A 22,116-nucleotide genomic window follows, 5' to 3' on the forward strand; every position below is an offset into this window, starting at 1 on the left:
GAATATCAACACTTTACATAAAACATAAAAAGAAATCTACGTTTTGCTCTGATGAAAAATAGCAATGTGAAAAAAGACATGACTAAATTGATAACTGAACCAAATAATTGATTTTACTTAGCTATGTTTCAGTGACTTTTTTATCAGGCAATAGAGGTATTTATTTGATGAATTTGTAAAACAATATGCAATTACATTAATAAACTACTGGATTTATTAATCAAAAGCTAAAGAAAATGAAGAATTTGAAAAATTATTGATTTTTTCTCTACACTCCAATCAAGAAGGAATGGAAAAACTCAAACAAAGTTTCTATGAAATTTCAAATTTCAAACCTTCATTATCTAGCCTATAGAAACTTTAAAAATTCACGTCAGTTTTTTTTTTATTTATTGACTTCTATTTTTTTCTGAATATTAACTTTATCAAAACTACTATACGAATTACTTGAATTCATACTGGGGCTTTAGGTATATTTATTGTAGAATCCAATTAATTTACATTAATATTGCAATCAATATCAATTACAGAGTTATGTTAATCAACTCATACTAAACAAACATCTGAAAATAACTAAAATTATCATATTCTATAATAGATTATATATATTAATAATACTCCAAATAATTCTTCTTTTGTTACCAACATAAACTCATAAAATTACAGATATATCATGTTGATTTTATTATATTACTAATTTAACTGATAAACAAAAAAATCTAAAATGTAAACTGAATCTATATTTCGACCTCAATGTTGGTGAATTGATGTATCAATTAATCTGCATTTCTCTCTTGATTATTACATTAATTATAAAAATTTTTTCCAGTCATTGATATTCATTGCATATCGGCATCTATTAATCTTCACTAAAATATTCTATTGACAATTAAATTTATGTATTTATTCATAAAAAAAATGTGGCATCATTTGATTATATTTATGAAACCAAATACTTTTGGCGAAAATTCAGAAGCCAGAATGAAGTTTATAGAATATGGTTTGGGTGTCTTTTATGTCTCATCCAGCTATGTTTCAGCCAGATGCATGTTTATTGCTACATTAGTCGCAAGAACATAGACTGAGGAGGATAGAATAAGCCGTATACTAGGATTTTCCTGGTTTACAGATGGATTTCTAGAACATTGAAATATCCTAGAGGCATTAAGTGCCATAACGGAAGTATCAATGACTCTTCTACCTTGTAAAATGGAAATGCATTTTGCATAAAGTTCTGCATTGGAAATAAAGAAGAAGAAAAACATGATATTCTATCATGATGTATATTTTTAGTTCTGTATTCATCAATACAAAACTGTAAATTAGTTTAAAAATCAATAAATCGTCAATGAAAATTCTGCTTCTTATGAATTAATATTCATACTTCTTGAATCTATTAAACTTTCTAGTATTTTGAATTTTTATTTAATTTAAAAATAATTAGGTTTTATTACTCCAATTTTAATTATCTAAATTGCATAACAATCACAGCTTTAGAAACACTCTGGCTATTGAATAATTTAATTGAAAAGTATTATTTAATATTAAAAGTGACTTTGCTTAAACATTAAATCATTTATGTCGGTGTTTTATTCTTAATCATTTTTTGCTTTATTCATAAGTTAAATTTGATATTTAATAAAATATTTTTTATTCAAAATAAATTAGAAAATATCCAGTTTCTTGTGTTATTTAATATTTCAATTTGGTTTGAAGTTCATAAAAAGTATTGTCAACAAATTCCAATGGAATTCTACCACTGATGAAATTACTGACGACTTGAGTATCGAGTTTTTCCATTATTCACAGTAGCAAGGTTTTTACTACTTTTCTCAGTAACTTCTAGTTTCATTTCTATTTCTATTTTTTTGTTTTATCGTAGTATAGCAATTTTTTTTATCTTTTTTTATCCTAAACCAACTCTACCGAGGAAATGTCTCGGTTGTGAATTAATCGGCCGTACGGAACCGTCAACGCCAGAAAACAAGTGGCTGGGACGCGAAAAATCTGAGGTCGTTCATTTTTGGTATATAGAAAGAAATGCGTTTGGAATATTATAAAAATTCACTTTTTTTCAAGCATATACTAGAGCAAACTAAAATTTTATTTCCTAACTATACAATAAAATGATTGAATTATTTCTTAAATATGCTGGAAAATTAAAAATAAAGTTGAGCAAAATTTTATAATAAATGAAAAAATTAATCATTTATAATACTAGAATTAGAATAAACTAAGTATGCAGTGAATCAGAGGTAATAAAATGTGATAAAGTGAAGATGTTTTCGCCTCCGTAACTGGATGCGATTCAATGCCACCAGCATATGTGTCTATCTTTCAACATAGACAAGTATACAAATGTCGACTCAGCCGTCACACTGACGACGTAATGCAAACGATACTTCCGCTTCAAGAGTTGCAAAATTTTACTAGTTAGAAATTCAGGTAGACTATAAATAAGGTGTGTATACTGAAGTAACTGTATCACGGAAAAACTTGAAATACACCCGAAGCAAACTAGGGTGGCAGGTGTTAGTAGAGTTACCCTAATTGCGCGTGTAACGTCTTCTGGAAATTGATGAGCTGCGACATTTATTTTTAGGATCATGGAAGAAGTGGACTCGATAGACACATTTGGGAAAGTAAAAGCGTGCCAACCATTTGGGAAAGGGAATACTCAAATTAAAATGATTTTGAAATGAAGATTAAAATAAAATAGATGGGGTTGAATATTATATATAAGTACATTAGTGATGAGAAATAGTTTCAATTATTTATAAGAGAAATTTCCAAGATACTGATGACAATGCCCATTTTTCAAACTGCTTTTTTAAGCTTTTTTTTATAATAAAGAATTTTTACTGCAGCATGAAAACATGCAAATAACTTGAGATTTACTTTTTGATGAATTGAAGATACTCTTCTATTAAAACTTTTCCAAACGGAATACCGTATCTATTCACATTTGCATGAAATAGGAAGCCAAAAAAGATAACATCAATACAAAGTAAATAGTTCAGAGAAATAAATTTTTTTTTAAAAATCAAAATAAAACAAAAATTTAACTCACCAATTTCTATTTAGTAATAATGGTCGTATGCAACTAAATAAAGTGAATTGCCTCATTTCACTCAATGCAATTCAACATACTAACAATGAAATAAAATAGCCAGGAAAACGATGTTTAAACTGAATGTGATTGTCTCCAAGATTGGTACAGCTATACTGAGTTCATTCCAGGTTCAAATACTCGTCAAAGTTTCCCCTGCAAAATTTCTTTTTTCACTTCCATTTATTTCATCTTCTTTCACAGTTTTATCAAGTAAGATGGAATAAAATATAATCGACATTTAAATATTATGAAAAAACTCCATCTAAACTTACTATCAACAAAAAATGGCAAAATATTCCAGTCGAGTTGTAGTAAAAATTATACGGTTGTCATTGGCAGAGTTTCTGGTGGATTTGGTAAGATACGAGGATACAGAAGTAAGAAGTAGTAAAAATATAGTGAAGAAAGAACTCGGTGGTTTGTCGCTTAATAGTCGAAGAAATCGAGCATGAGTACGTGGTCACTGCCCGAGATAATTGAACAGGGGCTTTCGTGACCAAACTCGTGACCAAAACCACACTGGAGATTGAATTGGCTTCTGCTACAGGGACTTATTCTATCAGAAAAAGTGAACACTAAAATTGATCGAAGAAATTGCATGATATCACCTGGGAAAATACTTTCATTCCAATGTAACAATTATTTCTTACTTTTATTTATTTATTTTATTACTTCTGCTATGGAAAATATGACATCTCAGCATTGATGTTGTCCAGTGTAATGAATTAAATACAAAAATTAAAAATCAATTGATACATTTAAAATTACTAGAAAGCTGATATTATTTAAATAAATATTTATTTTTCAGTGAATAAAATTGGAATGCTAATGAAAATGATAACTAGGTAAATACTGAATTGAGAGAAATATTTAAATAATGCATATCCAGATTTTTTTTTCATGAAAAATTTTGGTTTTTTTTTTATTGTAGCTGCGTACATCGTAAGATTAAAGATACCACGAGACGACCTTTTATATAAAACAAGCAGACGCTGCAGAGAGTAGTTCTAGCGTAATTCGTGAAACCGCGTCCTCTCACCGTAAAGTAAAGAAATGAGAGTTTAAAATAAAAACAACAAAACCTGACTCCTCCCTCATAGTTTTCTCTATTCTCTTGTGTGAATTCAATCCTTTTAACCAACAACGGAAAACATATTTTTCGTAGTACATAAATATGTTGCTATAAAACATTTTTAAATAGAAATATTTAACCGTTTTAAATTATCTTATCAGTTATATTTATTTTATTGAAAAATATAGATATCATTTTCGTTGGACATTATGGTAAATTCATTTTAAGAAGATTTTTCGTTATTTTTCAACAAAGTTAATCAACGGATTATTATGGACACCATGTAGGTTTAATGATCCCTAGATTATTTTCCCTCAAATGATCACAGTTACTATGTTGACCAGAAAATTTTTTTCAATTTTCACTGAGCCCTAATTAAAGCATAATTAGAGCATAAATTATCCCATCAAGACTTTATCGAAGCTTTCAATAGAGTTACAGTGATGTAATGTAAAATACTCACATGGTGGTTCAAGTGACAATAAAATAGTCTACAAAGTGAGCATCCATTACCATTAATTAACACTACTCCTAGAATTCAACTATTAGATATTATTTTACTTGATGAAATTCACTTCCAACTCTACTTTACTTTTTGAAACAAATGACCACGACCACTAATGTGACATTCCAAAAATTTTGAGAGAAAAGTGTATTTTGAATAATAATGGATTATTCTTTAATTTAAATATAAATTGATGATGGGATAGCATTAATAAGATTATTTGTAACTTCAAAAAAAAGAATTAAAAAGCCAATTTAAATTTAAGAACTCTATTGCTCTTGATTTATTATAATATTATTTCTTAATTTTATTTTTAAATAAAAAACGCATCGACGCGAAGTGCCACATGACGTGACAAAAGTTATTTTCCAAAAAAATCTGAGGATTGATTGAAAAATGACTACAAATAAAAAATAATAAAATTTAATGAAAAGAAAATGTTTTGCTTGCCTAAGTAAAAGCTTCTTTAATTCTACGAGGACGTGTCGATCTATTCTAACCAGCAAAGTGCATAAACGTTAGCTCAATCACTTAACAGACATGATAGAATAATGATTAGAACAATCAAATCAAATCTCCTGAATTATATATATATATAAGATGAATAATTAAAGAACTAGTAAATACATCATTGTCTGACTAAGGCTTGAATTACTACTCGGTTTACGAAAATAGATAAAGACTTTCTCTCAAACCCTAAATGTATTCATCCCCGAAATTCCAACAGACTTAGCCAATGGCCTGGACTATAGAGGGTTTGAGCTTCTCGGTGGTTCGCACGCGAATTAATTGGCTCGTAAATTAGTCGTTGGTATCCGCGAATGGATTCCCACGTGAAATCACGGTCATTGGAGTATGCGGCTTGCGACATAAGAATATTTCTTTGATCTATGAGGTATTTTGGGACGCTTTAGTGCCTCCTTTCACTATTAAATTCTATATTCACAGAAATATGTTAACATCAGTTATGAGAAAGTTACAGAAGGTATTTCATAGTTATTTCCATTTTTTTTTAATCAAGAATTAAATTATTTTCAGGGCAGCAATTAAATATAGCCACGTATAAGTACCGTAATATTATTGGAATATTTAATTATAATTCGGAAATACCATGAGTTACCAATTACATAAATAATTACTAAATGACTCCTTTATAAGTCCCATATTAGGCAAGGCATCTCAAAAATTCAACACTTGGACTAAAATGCACTTAAAGTGCATTCGATTTACATTACATGCACTATTAATGCATTGGAATTCATCAAATAGATGACATTACATTGAAACACATAAAGTATATTGAAACGAAACACTTTTGATTAGCAGTGTTTGAAGATAAATTTTAAATGTTTTAGGCATTTACCAAAATGCTATAGTTTATTTATGGTGGTCAACATTGTAAACACTTAGGTGTTTAATTATTGAACACTTTAACTGATTTATTACTGAACACTTTAATTTTTCAAATTTGCAGTTAATACATCGAAGTTCAATGAAATAATTTATAAATTATTGGAACGTTAATTTGGTTGTTATTTTCCATTATTGATATGATTACGGACATATATGTGTCATTAATTAAATCATCTACAAAATCTTCATACGACAGAATTATAATTCATGGAAAACAATTGATATATTTGTGATTATTATTACGCTTCTATTATCATACACTATGATATTTTATGCTATAAATCATCATTTTTATTATATATTTTATTTAGAATAATATTTAATTAATCCTGAAAGCTTTTTATAATTTTTTAAGTGTTACAACAACAATGAACTTTCAAAAAACTGTAACTTTTTCATAAGTAAAATTTTTTCACATTAAAAATTAAAAAATAATATTGAAATAACTACACACCTCCACACTGTTCTATTTAAGTATCACCTACGTTCATATCGCCCTACACACCACCAACACTTTAATCACTCGTATTCCATAAAATGTGGATTATTTGATTCAGTAATCTCACTTAACAATGCATTCAGTATATCTATACATTTTCAAGAGATTCTATTTCATCAGATTATTTTTATATATTAATTTTAAAAGTCATACATAATTCTACTAACAAACTAATTCAACTGGAATTTTGATATTTGTTGATATTCAATAAATTATTATTTAAAATTAGCTTGATGAAGGTGCGTAAGTAAATATTATCACAGGAGGTTCAAAAAAGATACGAATATGACACAAACTGGACGCAAACATTATAGATGACATTGTCAACGGCAGAGGGTCCAAGAGGAACAGCAGACAACGAGAGAGGCGTCAGTGTCGAGGTGCAGAGTGCAAGAGACACGAAATAATTCATCCCTATATGATACTACCGCCCTCGTACACCTTTCACATATGGTCGAACCAACACGATTTAGATTGTGTACAATGGAGGCAGTTTTTACGGTTAAACTCTTTCCCAAAATCAAGTAAAAATATCAGCTAAATATCGATGACCTTTCAAACCTACTAAAAGCTTTCTTAAGTGACAATATTATTAGCTTGTTTAATCATTTAAATTGTTATTAATTGTTGATGAAAAATAATTTAAAAAATTTTGCTACCAGTGGGAAAGATATAAATATGAAATTTTTTCGGTGACTACGACAATTGCTGAAAGGGAAAGAGAGGGGATGGGATGGAAATGGGAACCGGAAGACAACTGATACCAGTGCAGGGATGATTATTAATCACTCGCAGGTCCCGCGTGTGACTGTCAGCACAGCACTAGTGGCTTCCACACCAGTTTCACCAACCTTGACTAATCGTTTCGCCATTATGGATTAATATACCCTGACATTTACTTCTTTTTATAAGGAAAATTATTCATTTTTTTATTCACTTAATGTGGTATTTCCGACAAAAGTTGTATCTTCAGTCTTTTTTATTTTTTTTTATCTGCTTTTGAGGAAACTTCGATCTATAAATAACTCTTTTTCAATCATTTCTAGCTTCTTTTTATTATAAAAAATCATTAAAAGCATAAATTTGAAAGAAATATTTTTTTAAATAAATTAAATAGTCTTTTCAATAACACATAATGTATATATTTTTGTTCCACTTATAATTTATATGAGAAAGAAATTTTTAAAAACTAGTATTTTGATCATGTGTAATTTCATAAACAATAGAAATATTATTATCTGCTGTTCTCTATTTAAATGCATAATATACCCATCTTTACACTGCATCAGAAACAGTCTCATTGTATTAAAACAAAGAAAGCTCGAAATAACGAACTCTACGTAAGTAAAAAACAGTAAAAATTATTAATACTCGAGTTTTACAGAATTTACAAGTAAATATCACTATCAATTATTAGTAAAAAATAAAATCAAAATAATTGTGAAATTGTTATGAAAGATTTTTTGTTCAACACCGAATTATTTTCAAAAAACAATCGTTTATCACTCCAATTTATCCTCTTTAATTTTTATAATAGTTATTAATAACTGTAGAAAACAAAATAAATCAACAATAAATCCTAGATACAGCTAATGGATTGAATAATAATCTATCCAACAGGAATATTGTCTATCATATCATATGCTGTTTGTTGACCATATGAAAATATAACTAGGATATATTTTAATTTAATTGCTGCTTAAAACCCTCAGGAGGTTACGTATATTCTCTCTATTATATAGAGATTGCCCGACACAATAGCATATACAACACGGAGATATTGTTGTATATGTATTTACCACTAACCCAAGTTATCTCTGCCGGTGACTATCGTCCACTAGGTAATCCATAATCACCGAGGCGTACATAGCACTCTCGGCCAATGCACATCCACGAAATTGATATCTCCCGTCAACAAATACTTGATAATTTCGAGTTTGATCATTTTATTTTGATGAATTTTCGTTATTTTGAACAAAATAACCGCAACAAATTTGATTTATCCACTTACCTCAACAGTACTCTCGCCAATGAGTCCACTAGAATCTGAAAATAATAAAACTTTATTAATCAGTGTATTGTTTAAGATGAAAAAAAAATATTATCTAAGACTAAAAATAAACTATTGAACATAGTAAATTTTTTTATAACTTTAATAATGTAATTCAGGTAAAATTAATTTGTTAATGAATTTCTCTCTAATGCAATAAAAAATATTTATTTCACTTTGAAGCAATATTTATAATAGTATTTTTACAAGATAAATATTATTTTATCTTCAAACTAAAAAAAAATATTTATGAGATCTGTTGTCCATTTTGTAAAAATAAAAAAGGATTTATTTGTGGAATTTCAACAATTCATAAGAATAAGTAAATTTTCTTCTCTTTGAGGAGAGTTAAGAGGATCGCGAAAGACTCGAGAGGTTTGTTAGTAGTTGTAGAACTAAACTCAATTAGTCAGATGAAGGAGGAGTAAAAGAGTAACGAGAGAGATAAGTTTGAGGTCAGAGTTGAAGACCATGAGATAGGTTAAGTCGTGTTCTTTCGATTTAGATGAGGCTTTGGTGGAGTTTCCAGTTGCTCAACCACCAAGAAGGTAGAAAACGAAAGTGCTCACGTAGACAAACTACTTGACAAGGTGGTAGACATTTGGAGCGAGTGCTCTCAAATAGTCTTTTTGTTTTTTCTAATCTAGTGAGAAACTGGATGGTAGTCAAATTAGCTAATAATACTTGGGTAAAATATATACTCAACACTTTATTATTTCATTATTGTATACTAATTTACTAAATTGTCAAGAAAATTTCATAACAAACATTTTGTATTCAGTTTTTTCAGTTAACTTTATTTCACTAATTATACTTACTCAAATAGTGTTTAACAGAATTTTTAAAATTTAAATTTATCACACAGAAAGTATTTCCATAATATGATAATGAGACGAATGTAATAATTAAACTTGATCTTCTTTTTTTTAAATTAAAACTGTAATATTCTGGTAAATAATCTTTATGAATATTTGTATTTTTAATAAGATTCATTATTGGCTGTCACGTATAATTTTATGATGTATACTCTCATAAAAATTTTCTCAAAGTATTTAAAAAATGTATCACTGTCTATTAAATTTTTTTAGACCTATAAAATAACATACGAATATTTTTTTCATATTAATTGACTATCGTCTAGAACGCCTTTTGCTTGTAAATATCAATCGCTACGATGTTGATACAAATGATTTTTCCTAAATTGAGAGGACAAATGATTGAAAGACTATCTCAGAACCCATCCTTAGAGAAATTCCAATTATTGATGATTTACCTCAATTCATCTTGAATATCATTTTTTTTCCTATTTGTTATTGTTTTACCAACAATAGAAACTCTAAGTACTTGAAAAAAATATTACATGATTAAGTTTCCTGTGGCTAACGTACAGGAATAAATATGTCTGATCAATAACATCTTTTATCACTAGTAAAGAAAACCGCTGATCTTTTAGATGTAATTTATATTCCAAATTTACATATCGTAATGCAGCCAGACTAGAAAAATTTTCATTTTATCGAAAAAATAAAAAAAAAAAACATGGATTTGGAAAGATTTCAAGGCTTTTGGAGAATTATTTCTTCGATTTAGCAGCCAATAATGTTTTAACCTTGTAAAATTTTTCATACAAACTCAAAATGTCACGGAATATAAATAAAAAGGTCATTATCTAACCCTTCGTTGTTCATGTACGTACTTAACATCCGATCAAGGAATGATAAACATCAATACCAAAAATAAACAAGACAATAATACCCTCTCATTTGTGCTTTCAAGGATACAAACTATCATCAATATCTCAAGTTGGAGTGCAGCCAAAGAAAAATATATAGGTAACCTTCATTCCAACTTCAAGATATGGAATACTTTGTAATGCGAGAGCATCCGATTTCATACGTGCTAGATTTTTTTTTGCTTGACACTCGATCCTAGGCTTCGAGCAAACACCAACACTCCCTCCTCCACATATAACATCGTAACTTCAATTCTTCAATTAAAGTTTTAAATTAGATAAATTTAAATCTTTTTAAAAATCATTTTTATACATTTTTATATTAATTTCTGCTTTCTAGAATAAACATTTATTATCAAAATGGAATATAAATAAAAAAAGAAAAAATGAAACAAACAACTGAGAAAAGAGTTATTTAATGTTTTTATGCATTTTAAATTAATATCTTGGCTAAGTAAAATATTTTTGCACCTCTTAAGAGGAAAATTCTTTTTCCAAGATTTTTATTCTCACCATAATTTTTATCATTCTATATCCAAGGTTTTCAACGAAGCAACAAAAGATAAAAATGAAAGAATATAAAAGTTTTGAAAAAACTTTTCATCAAATCTAAATATAAATTCAAACTGTTTCAGCAGCTTGAGAACAGATGCATCGGTCTAAGGTTACTTTGATACAACAATAGGTCGTAGAGGTCTAGAATCTCTTTATGTGGAGGTTAAAGTTTATAGACTATACATACGTGAAGAGAAGACAAAGACAACGAGGTACGAAAGGAGAGCAAGAAGGTAGTGTTGACGCTTGGACTCACGAGGTACACGGAAGAATGACGAACAAGTAGAAGTGAGAATTCTGGATGTTGTAGCATAGTTTGAAACCTTCGATAAGTTTTCAAACAACTTTTTATACATCATTTGGATCACTCTGTCGTGTGCAAATTCTAATGCTGTCAGTTATCGAACAATAAGGTATTTTACTATCAAGCCAACTTTTTCAGAATATAAAAATATGGTAAATGAATTTTTATCAAGTTTTTGATTGATCAAAAAGTTTATTGCTTTTTAATATTCGAGATAAAAAAACTTCCAAGTAACAAAAATACATTGAATATAAAAAAAAATTCTCAAGAATAAAAAATGAACAAAAATAAAAGCATCTTAACTCTTCAAATTTTCTTTTTTGTCGAAATTAACTTGAGAAGACTCAAAGTTACTCTTAAAAAAATATTTAAAGCTTCTCACTTAATTATTTTTATTTACAGCCGAAATGGTCTACCTAGTTTGTCTCAATTAGTCATGAATAAATAACCATAAAACGCTTTTTAAAATAAAAAAAATTGAGAACTTGATGTATAAGTTTTCAGGCAAGATTAATCAACTTAAATTTGTTTTAAAAAACTACACTCATAAGAAAAATTATTGCATATAATAAAAAATACATGTTTGCTTTAATAGTTTAAAATTAGTTCATACAATCAATAATTTTTGTTAGTTATCAATTTATTCGTTTTTAAAAATTAAAATATTTATCTTTATATGTACAATAAAGTAAGTAAATATTTCATTTTTAAAAACTGTGTTATTTTTAAGCAAATAAATCTTAATATAGTCTAGTTACCATGGCAACATAAAAACAGTAATCATACATTTTTGAAAAATAATATTACAGTAAGAGTACGCAAAAAAGTAATAAAAAAAATTGCAACACTCAATATCATAAATGAAAACATTGTAAATATTTCATAGAAGATAATATCTAGTGCACCAATAATAATTTTTGAAATTTTTTATTGATCTTCTAATAATAAAACAACCATTTTGATCAAATTCATTTTTTTACTGATACACAACAATGGTTTCAATATAAAAGTCACATAAAAACTACCTATAAAAATATCAAACCCATTCGGATTTATATCTTTTACATTTTCTGATATTATATATTTACAATACATTTCTTCAAGCAAAAATAGTTTTTATGAGTTCACTAAAGCTGTATATTGATAAGGAAACGACACCTTTAGAATTTTCGCGAAATGTGTCACTTGACTATAAAAGAAACTCTATTTACTTCTCTATTATTTCTTCTTCCCAAATATAACATCAACTGAATAAATTAAATTCCTGATATTCATAAAAAAAGGATACAAATAATAACTGACTACAAATAATTAAAACTAATTTAAATACTACTTTCAATGGTAAATAAAAATTAGAAAAAAAAATAATATTCAACATTAAACTCTCACAAATTGCCAGGAGAGGATAAAAACTTATAGTAATGATTTTTTTTAACTTTTAACTTGAGTGAAAACCCTCATTAGTATACGAATTGAAGCAGCATGTAGACTTTCGAGAAGAGATAATGAGGAGGTTGGTGAATAAGAGGCAGTAAAAAGGGTGGAAAGGGGGAAAAAAAGTTACGACAAGGGTGACCAGATGACGCTGGAGTATTCTTAGTGGAGAAGAGAGTAGATATAGCATACATAAGAAGAAGAAACCATATCTCCTCGCATGATTGAACTTACTGGCGTTAAATCATCGATTAATAACTCGTTAAGCTAAATAGACTGCTCTTTTGTAGTCAGCTCCTGCTCTCGTGAATATATCCAAGGGATGAAACGAAAATTCTGATAATTCAACCGGAAAGATAAAAGATAGATTTAATATCACCACGCTTCTTTCGCACTATTGCAAATTGTATATTTCAAGAGATTAATGACTTGTTCGTAATTTTTTCATTCTTCAACATTAAATATGATTATCTAGCAAACTACATGAAGCTATGTGATTGATCTCGAGCAAGGAATCTTTCTAAAGAGCCTTTTTTCTTAGTAATGCACTTCTACGAGATTGAATAAATTTATTCAGGTTTTTCATAAGTATTCAATCCCATTAGTTTAATCGTTTTAAAGTTATTAACACAAAGCTTAGACACAGCCTATCTGCGGAATAAATTTTAGCAATTAAGATGCCGATAACAATCCAGCCGAGAGCAAAGATAATTGGTGGAGTAGTAATAAAACTAGAAGCCATAGTAGAGCTTTTAAGAAAACGTTGAAAGAGGAACAAAAGCCCAAAGTTGAAATTTCTCAACGAGTTCTCTACACTTTGTTCTCATTGCGGGGGTTATATCCGTTATGACGAACGGTCGGTGGTCCCCTTGTGACCTGTTTGTGAAAGTTATCGCCGCCCCTTCCATGTTCGACGTCGTTTCATAGACAAAAAAATATATGAGCTATCTACTTCTGCAAATGAGAACTTTCTCAACTTCATAGTCTGTATAAATATTTTCTCCCAAATCAACACGCATTAAAGGTGTCACCAGAAAGCCCTTTATGGTCGAACATTAAAATAAAATATATACGTACTCTATTGAAAACAAGGAATTTAAACGATAATATTTCTAAGCTATCCTATCCCAAACTTAATTAAATAAATCTTGATTGAAGTAAAATTCATTCCAACTATTCAAACCCAACTTCCTCAACATCATTATCTATTTTTAAATACAAGATAGCACAATGAAAAGTTCAGTTCACTATCTACTTCCAAACATGCAAATTTGTATGATTGAATCATGATAAACTTAACATTAATATACTGATAGTACGACACGAAAAGTACTCGTAAATTCCACCAAAAAAAATCTTACATGCTGCAACGAAAAGAAATATTTTGATTCAATAATATTTTCTTCAATTTTTATCAACAGATCCATGAGTTGATAATGTCTTTGGTGAAAAAGAAAAAACAATTTTAATGGAAAGTAAGATGAGTAGAATTTTTTTTTCTAATAAACTGTTAATTGAACGATAATTTTACTTGATGAGTAACATGATGGTAATTTTAGTAAAGTTCAGAAATTTCTAAAGAGTAAAGTATAAGATAGATTTCAGAAGACAGTTATTGTTGGGCCAACGACAGACAAGAGACGTCGAAGACGTCAACGAAAGTAGACAGGAAGTTGGCGTCTTGGTTATTGGGGTAAGATGGAAGAGGGCCATGAGGAGTTTGTGTTATAGATAATGTACTGAAGTATAGACTAAAATAGATAGATATAGTCTGAGATCTTGAACCAAGTTAAAGCTGTTCAAGTTTCGTAAATCCACAGTACAATGAAAGCGCTTAATTCGAGACAATAATCCTAGTTTAGTTAGCTTGGCTTCTCGAATCTTGGTGATGGGGATGATCTTCCATTGTGTGATAAGATAAAATGTGCTTCGACAAAACAGTGATACATTTTTCATATTACGATGGATGCCAACAAAATTCAACAAATAGTCTTTATTAAATTTATCAACAAAAAAAATTAATTTAATGATTTTTTTCGTTGGAATAATTTTTATAATTAATCATTATCAATGAGAAATAAAAGTATTCAGTGAGGTAGGCAAATGAATAAATACAAATAATAATTTTCCATTGATATATAATAGATAGCCAATTAATGTATTAATTAATAAATATTTCATTCCAATGTAATTCAATATAATCTTGTATTCAAATAGCGGATTAATTTAGCATAAAGTTCTGATTTATTAACTCTACCTAAAATCAAGCTGACGCAAATAAATGTGGCTGATACATTTATTTGCGTGTCATTTCGACCAAAATATAAATGATGTATTTCTTACAACAACGACATTTATCTCGACACGTTTAACCGTGGCGTCAGTAAACTTTTTGACAAATTTTGTCAAATATTCCCTCAGATCCCACCAGCACAACTGTCCAAACATTAATTGACTCAATTAAATCATCATATTTGAATAAATTCCAATAAATTTTAGAAAAAGTTTATCATCATTATTTTTCTTAATAAATCCTTTTTTTTTTGTTTTAAACAATCCAGTATTCATTTATGAAATAAACAAATAAAATTAATGATATACAATCCGAATAGATTCAAACAGACAATGAATTCATTTCATTATCTTAATTAAATTGAGAATTCCAAGAATATTTAAATCAACTTTATGAAGATATTTACTTGAAAATCAAACCTAAAGTGTCATGTACAACAACAAAAGCCCATTTGTAGTAAATAAAAAAATGGTAAATTTAAAATATGGCGACATGATGCACGTCTAAGACCTCTAGACTGCAGGTCAATGTGAACAAACGAGCAACTCGAGACACGCATACGAGATCGGTATTTTCTTCTACCCAAATCCCCTTTATAGCCAGATTAAAATTACCTCAAAAGTTTTTACTTTATACTACCATTTTTTACACTCTTACACATGTTACTCTGTTATTATTTATCATTTATTCTACTATAGTATACTCAATAACTTCTTTCTAAAGCAATAATTCTTTAAGGTTGTCATCAAACCCGTCATCATTGGGTTGATTTACTTTGAAGGCTGGCACGTCTTTCTATATTCAGTACGATCTAGTTGAATTGCACCACTTGCTGAAGCTTTAAATTCCGTGGAAATGCAATTCCATTAAACTTTGGAGAAAGCAGGAGTAACAGCAGGCAACTACGTCCAGTTGTAAACTCCTTGAGCACGTACATTCTAATTGAAAGTACAATTTTCATTTTGCTAGTCTTATTTGTTGGCGATTAACCGTCAAATTTATACAATACTTGAATATATATAATTATTTTTTTTGAACTTTACGATCAAAATTAAATATTAACGAATTAAATATTTGTAAAATGTCACATATGATGTTTCAGATTAAATACAAAAATAAAATAATGTCTACTCACATTCATAAATACACTACGCAATGATATTGATTGTAAATATGACTAGGACAATAGATATTACTAGGAATTATTTTTATCAAGCTTTTTAAAATATTCCAAATTGTATTTGTAGTTGTAATATTAGTTGAATATTATTTTTAAAAAGTTGTATTTACTGAAGATGAACAATATAAAAAAAATTTCATCAAAATTTTTATAGTTTTTTATAGAACTAAAAACAACAAAAACTCGAATCGTTACAAGAAAAAAAAATAAATAAAAATTTCTATCTGTTGTGAAATAAAAATTACATGGTCCTTTGTAAATGTTGCAGTGTAGCCTGTGATTTTATCCAATTTTGATAAATGCTTTCTGATTTAAACTTCTTTTTTGTTTTTTATTTTTTTTATTTCAAAAAATACGAAATTTCCTGTTTTTTTTATTAATTCGGATAAAGTTAAATAAAAACTAAGAAAAATAAAAATTATCTAAGAAGTTATAATATTGAATTAAATTAATTATGGTATTGTAAATAAATAGATAAAAGTTATATCATCATCGTTATCTATACTACTTATTGTTTAACCTTCCTTTGAAGTTATCTCCCGAATTATATTATGTAATCGAAGTTCGAAGTTGAACACTAAATCAATTATAATAATTTAATATTCAATACAGCTTTCAATACTCTCAATATTCGTCAACAAATAATTTTATTGAACCTCTAGACATCACCTCTATACCAATTAATACAATGAAAGGTTTAATGAAGTGTATTTAAATTGACTGAATTACCATAAATAGTAATTAACTATTATCAAAACGTTTAAGAAGAGTAATTAATTCCTATTAGCAAATAGTACCAACATAACGGGAATATTTTGCACGAAGGAATAATTATACAGAAAATGATGAAGAGTATTCTAAAATAAATGAATTTATTTTAAACTTTTTTTTCGTCCAGTCTGGTTTTAATAGTTAATATAAACCTGAATGTACTATAAGAAATATGTTAATTATAATGTGGTTAAATATGACAAACCTAAATACGTCGTCTGCAGACTCGTGACAAAAACAGGACAAGACAGTAACTTGTGTGGTTTTTGTATTCCCTCCTAGATTAAGTGAGTATAAGTTAGAGTGAGGCCTGACACTTTACATTAGTTAATTGAATTTTAATTATTCAACTAAATAATTCGGAGTTTTTAGTTGTAAGGTTAATTTAGCTTAATATCTTAGAAGTAGAGTCGAATTTTTTTATTTAAATATTTAAAGAAAATATTCATCAGTTTATCCAAGTATTCGAAAAAGTAAAATATATATTTTTCTTGGGTCAATAATCAAAGCTAAATATGACCTGGTAAACTTGATGTGGTAATATTTGACACAAATACTTGAGAAAATTTTTTTCTTTAAAAACAAAATATAAAGTGTTATTTCTACTTTTTTACCTACAAATGAATATGAAAATTTTATCTAGAACTTCTTCAAGTATACGTAAACTCTTTGGCTTCATTCTTAGACAATAGAAATTCACCAAGACAATGAGCTTGCGGAGAAAGCTTCTTGATGCATGCATCACGCCACATCTCTTCTTCTCCTTCTGTTTCATCTTTAGTTTGTAATTATTCATGCATAAATTTGTATAAATAACTAGTCTAAAATGTTCATCATTTCAATCATTCCTTTCAAGATACAAAATTAATTCTGTTTCATGCTTGTCACAGTGAAAAATATTTATTTTATTTTTATCTAAAATATTTAATCAAGGAAACAATTTAGAAGACTAGCTGAAGAATTTAGTAATTGGCCAAGTGTTACGAGGTCAAGATTAATCCAAGGGTTGTGAATGTGATCATTTTTTCTGGTCATCTAGACGAATTGGTTACGTCTGCACAGAGTCAAGAAGATTGACGAGCTAGTCAACCTCGATTGGAGCATGAGACTCGATTGAACATCTTTAGGATTGCCCTCTTTTGGTGCACACCATTTGACTGATGAGAATTCTTTGTGATTTTTCCTCAGAACTTGATGGTATTTAGGGTAACAAAAAGCACTACGTGAGCTTGATTAATAAAAAAGATTGCCAAAAAAATTAATGACATTCTTAAATCAACTTCAATCATGCGATCTGTATAACTATTGTTTATTGATCATCAACATTTGATACCTATAAGGGGTTATTAAATAACAAGCAATAGATTGACTTTGATAAATTATGAAACAAAAGCACAAATTTTTTTATAAAAAATATTACATTGTTACACATGATAAATTACTAGAAAAAAAAATCATTCAATGTCAGTTAATAATTCAATGAATTCCCAGATTATTTCAATTTAATTTTTTCACCGAAGATCTAATTTTTCTCCTTCAACAGTTTTATCGATTAAGATTGGTTTCGAGCAACTAAGAAATATTAAAAAGGTTCTTCTATTAGCGATGAAAAAAAAATGTCTCGTCATTTGAATTTTAAGTATATATTGATTGGCAATAGTGTTAAGCTATAAAAAAAATTGTAAGTTTCAAGATACTACCTGTGTTTTAGAGAAAAAAAAAGTCATGACTTGAAAATGATAACTTTTATTAGAATATACCTTGAGGGAAGGTAAAGAATATCGATAAAACAATCTTCAACTAAATATGTATGATAAAATGTCAGAAAGTTAACTTTACATTTATTTGAACAGTATTCTAAAAAGAGTTGCTTTGAAAAGTATTCTTTTTTACTACTAAATTTAAAAAGCGGTGACGTGATCAATCACTAAACTGTTATATATGCTGAGTTAAAAGTACATTTTGATAATTAATCATATGGCTGCCATAAAAATATGTGTGAAAAATAAATTTTCAAAAATCAATTTATATTTGAAGTGAAAGTCAAATCAATATCACTATCACTTCATTTTACGTTTAAAAAGTAACTAAAGCCTTTGATAAAAATTTTCACAAAAATCTGCATGGTAAATAATTCATTTAATTTTAAATTTTCTATATTCATTGAAGATTATAATTTTTTTTAATCTCTTATTCAATATTTTTTTCTTTTATTTTTATAAAAAAAAAATTTGAATAAACTTTTTTTCATCAACCCATAATTTAATTCTTTAGAAAGTATTTCTCTAAATACATATCTAAAGAAAACTTCTTTTTATCAAGTAGATTAAATAAAAAGATTGAATGAAAAAACTTTCAATTATCAATAAGTTTTTATATCAATCCAAACTAGAAATAAGTTTACAAACCAACGATAGTTACAACAAAATAACTGCCAAACTCAATTGAAAAAAAAACTATTATAAAACTTAAAATTTGATTACTTCAAAACCATCACTCCAACTATAAAGTTTACTTTGGTTGGAGAAAAAATTTTCTAAAATCTCCTGTTTAATATTAAAACAAATCCTAGAATTATTCAACTTCAAATAAAAAAAAACCCAGTATAATGTACAGAGTAACATTGCAAATACTAAATTGAATTCGCTTCTGAGGCATCTTTTTTTTAAGGGAGAGACTGACAGGAGACAAGTCCTTGTATTACCATAATCCTTACTCAGCAGGAAGAAACCACCCTAGACCCTCAAGGACACACTTCTACCACTCTTGGTGGTAATAATGCTGGATAAAACGATGAAACGAGATCTAGGGATAAAGAAAAGTGTCGAGAAGTTCAAGTCAAGCATCAAATGGCTGAATCATGTGATAAAAAATTCAATAAAAATATTAAATTACAAGATACAAGTTCATTGACACTCTCATAACTTCTATGCTGATGCCATTAGCAGCTTGACAAGGTATGGACCAGTTGGTTACTCGCACCATCTGCGTCCTATATGATGATTAACGTGTCTTTGGTACGATACACGTAATGTATGAGTACCTAGACCATACAATATTCTTGATGTACTCTGAAGTTTGCATAGTGTATTGTTATAATAAAGGAGGTAGTATAGGGTTGTAAAATTCTCAAATCGATGAACATTCATGTCAATATTGTCAAAAATGTCACTACCGAATGGACAAGTTCAATATTGTACGTGGATGATACATAGATTTTTTAACGATTTGGTAAAAAATAAGTGATAAAAGGATATCTCAATATTAATAAAGCATTGATAAAAAAGAAAATGCTTAAATTAATAGTTCAGAGAAAAGTAGAAGAATCAATAACCGGGATGCAATAACAGTGCATTTCACTGATGTCTTTGATAGACAGTTTAATTTGTATTCAGAATTTTATTGTCTGATTTTGTAGAAATTAAATAAGCTTTTTTAAGTAAAATATTAAATTGAAAACATACCTTTACTTTCATCATATAAATTTCTGAAAGAATAATTAGTTACATGACCTTCTATGATGAATATCTTCATTTCATGCACGATTGTACATATAACTTCAGTGAAATGAATTTTTTTTCATGACTATTTTTAATTAATACAATTATATGTTACTTTCTAGCAATTAATAATAGTTTATTTAAAACCCACATCGGTGTAATGAAAAATATACTCTTGAGCTTGTATGTATATTTTTATAAAACCAGCACATGAGAATGTTAAACGAATAAATTATTTTTTATTACCATTATTTTTAATTGACAATTTTCCTTAATAGTCTTAAGATTTTTATTAAATATATTAAAATAAATGTTTTTAATAATTTATTTATACTCCAAGGGTAGCTCTATGGTAATAATAGAGTAGCTAGAGGATAGTAATGAGGTAGTTGAAGAGCAATAACATTCGTCTGTTTATTCTGGTACAGGTAGTAAAATATTAATTTAATAAAACTATGAATAATAATAAGATTAAGTTCATAGCCATATCTGAACGTATTTAAAGTCAATAAAATTCCTAATTTCCTAATAATAACTATAAATCACTTCCATGCATTATCCTTCTTGTCTTTCATCTTAACTTCAAAATTATGATCACTTTGGAAACAATTAAAAATTCAACTTCAATTAAAATAATACTCCAAAAATTTCTTATAATCATTTATTAAATATTCAATTACTCGAGAAAAATCTCCAACTTTTAACAGAGAATACTTGAAATAACAATCCTAGAAAAAAGAGCTAGACATTGGCAGCAAATGGCCAAGTGCAGAATGTATAAAGACCTAGAATTTTCCCTTTGAAGTGTTCGATAAAAAATACGAATTGAAGTGGAATCAATTGTGGAGTAAAAATGAGTCTTTAGAGACCAGAACGATCAAGTCTACGGCGACAGGTGGCATTTACTATCAGAGTAACTCGGGGGAGCAGTTACCTCTAACCGGCACGTCATCGTGGGTGGTAGTAAACTCGCGTTAAACGATAAAGCTCTGGAACTAATCGGCCCTACTCACGTTTAAACTTGCTTCTATCCTTTCACCAAGAAGTGTACTTAAATATTCAGGATTGTAGCTTGCAAAGTGACTCTCCACCCCATTGCATTCTCGATATACTCTCAGGAAACTGAGGATTAGGATTTTACACGGATCGTAAAGCCAACGAGAATAACCTTAAAATACATTATGTCCTTTTATCAGATTTACACGAGATATCTCACGCTAAAATCTACTTTCGTATTAATTCTCATTTTTTAATCTTCACATTCCACTTGTTTACACGGTTAAACTATTGGTAATCTTATTATCAATAAACGATCAGATACGATTATCATCTTGAACATTTTTAACTCTTCAAATCATTGACAAAAGTTTGCTAATTATTTAATTAATAAAAATGTATACAACTAATATTTGATGAATTAAAATAAATTATAAAGAATATTTCTAAATATAAATAACATTTCTTACAGACTATTCAAATAATTAGATTATTATAAAAATTATGTTTTGACTATGTTAAACAAAATTATATAAATAATTATGTTGTATTCATGTGAAGGAAGTTATAAGCACAGTGTTTTTTTTTGTTAAATTAAAAAAAAATAAGCTTTCTATTTAGTTGTAAGTCTTAAAAAAGTTGAATTAAAATAAAGTATGTGTTTTTCAATGCAAATAAGGCTCAGGTGAAGCTTCAAGTA

The 22,116-nt window shown here is 28.1% G+C and overlaps 1 protein-coding gene across 4 annotated transcripts in view; it reads right to left on the reverse strand.

The window, feature by feature from the left end:
- Positions 1-22,116, reverse strand: part of msi (musashi) — an 88,022-nt gene that overhangs the window by 56,415 nt on the left and 9,491 nt on the right. For all 4 annotated transcript variants that reach the window (XM_035081959.1, XM_035081957.1, XM_035081962.1 and 1 more), the window contains one exon: positions 8,613-8,647. The gene's annotated coding sequence lies outside the window, so the exon portion shown is untranslated. The remainder of the gene's footprint in view (positions 1-8,612; positions 8,648-22,116) is intronic.

This window comes from Chelonus insularis, unplaced genomic scaffold, assembly GCF_013357705.1.
Source record: "Chelonus insularis isolate UGA/USDA-ARS -01 unplaced genomic scaffold, ASM1335770v1 contig_330_pilon, whole genome shotgun sequence".
NCBI classification, from domain to species: Eukaryota; Metazoa; Arthropoda; class Insecta; order Hymenoptera; family Braconidae; genus Chelonus; species Chelonus insularis.